Source organism: Colobus angolensis, unplaced genomic scaffold (assembly GCF_000951035.1).
Source record: "Colobus angolensis palliatus isolate OR3802 unplaced genomic scaffold, Cang.pa_1.0 Scaffold46, whole genome shotgun sequence".
NCBI lineage: Eukaryota > Metazoa > Chordata > Mammalia > Primates > Cercopithecidae > Colobus > Colobus angolensis.
Genome location: NW_012118043.1, coordinates 8,753,481 through 8,755,358, shown reverse-complemented (window position 1 = coordinate 8,755,358; position 1,878 = coordinate 8,753,481). Strand labels below are relative to the sequence as shown.

At 46.4% G+C, this 1,878-nt stretch overlaps 1 protein-coding gene across 2 annotated transcripts in view; it reads right to left on the bottom strand.

The window, feature by feature from the left end:
- The window catches only part of DZIP1L (DAZ interacting zinc finger protein 1-like), a 61,323-nt gene that overhangs the window by 27,501 nt on the left and 31,944 nt on the right, over positions 1–1,878 (bottom strand). The gene's annotated exons all lie outside the window — the stretch shown is intronic.

The following is a 1,878-nucleotide window of genomic DNA, read 5'->3' as shown; positions in this document are numbered from 1 at the left end:
GATGGTCTGAGTACAGGAGTTCGAGACCAACTTCGACGATGTAGCAAGATGCTCTCTACAAAAAATTGAAAAATCAGCCAGGCATGGTGGCACATGCCTATAGTCCCAGCTACTCAGGAGGCTGAAGGAGGATCACTTGAGCCTGGGAGGTCAAGGCTGCAGTGAGCCGTGATTGTGTCACTGCACTTGAGCCTGGGTAACATGGCGAAACCCTATCTCTACAAAAAATATGAAAATTAGCTGGGTGTGGTGGCACATGCCTGTAGTCACAGCTACTCAGGAGGCTGAAGGAGGATCACTTGAGCCTGGGAGGTCAAGGCTGCAGTGAGCCGTGATTGTGTCACTGCACTTGAGCCTGGGCAACAGGGTGAGAACCTGTCTTAAAGAAAAAGAAAAAAAAAAAAAAGATAGGCTATTCCCGTTTAGGAGAATGTGATCCAAGTTAAAAAGGATATCATGGATGATAAGGATTATGTCCTCATTCACCGAAACTCATAATTTTCTGACCAAAAGTAACCCTTTGACCCTTGAAGAGGTGGTTTCTTAACAAAAACTTGAAATTCCTATCAATACCTATCCATCAAACGTCTAGTCAGCTAGCACTGTGTCAGGGAAGTGTGGGGGTCAGGAGATGTTTGCATGCACTTGGGAAGGATGGATGTGGAGCTGTATATTAGGAGCACGAGGTCAATAGTGGAGCAGCATCTTCTCTTCCACAATCATCCCTGGCCCAGCTGGGCAGCATTTTGGATGGAAGGGCTCGTGTCATTTTAGGGAGCCCCCACCCCCACCCCAGTGCACACAGAGTTCTCATTTCAACCCCTCCACTTTCCACCTTTGGCTTTCCATCTCAGACAGGGATGATGGAGCACCCAAGACTCCAGGCATATGACAATTTCCTTTTGAAAAAAAATTTGCCTAGGTGTTTCTTTAGGTAAAACATGGAATGATTGTGAAAAAAGCTATTAGATGGTTCATTTTCAAAAACAAGATTCTCCTTGATCTAGGAGGACCAATGAGAGATAAATACATTTAAAAAATATTTTTCCTTAAAACTTTTTCCTTGATACAGTTTTAGTCATACAGGTTTATATGGGAAGATATGGTCAAGGGATAACTTTTTTTTTTTTTTTTGAGATGGAGTCTCACTCTGTCACCCAGGCTGGGGTGCAGTGGTGCGATCTCAGTTCACTGCAACCTCCACCACCTGGGTTCAAGTTATTCTCCTACCTCAGCCTCCCAAGCAGCTAAGATTACAGGCACCCGCCACCACACCCAGCTACTTTTTGTATTTTTAGTACAGACGGGGTTTCGCCATGTTGGCCATGCTGAACCACCCACCTTGGCCTCCCAAAATACTGGGATTACAGGCGTGAGCCACTGCGCCCAGCCCAGGGATAACTTTAATAAGGTTTTCCTGCATAAACTTGATAGTATATCCAGTAGAAGAACAGGACCTTTGGAAATTAAAGAGCTAGGTTCAAATCCCAGCTCCATCTCTTCCTAGCTAAGTGACCTTGGGCAAGTTATATGGCCTCAATTTCTTCACCTATGAAGAAAGAATGATAGCTGGGCACAGTGGCTCACGCCTGTAATCACAGCACTTTGGGAAGCTGAGGTGGGCAGATCATTTGAGGTCAAAAGTTCCAGACAAGCCTGGTCAACATGGTGAAACCCCGTCTCTTCAAAAAATACAAAAATTAGCCAGGCACGGTGGCACACGCCTGTAATCCCAGATACTCCAGAGGCTGAGGCACGAGAATCGCTTGAACCCGGGAGATGGAGGTGGCGGTGAGCCAACACCACGCCACTGCACTTCAGCCTGGGCGACAAAATGAGAGAGTGAGAGCAAGAAAGGAAGAAGGAAGGTGGGGGGAG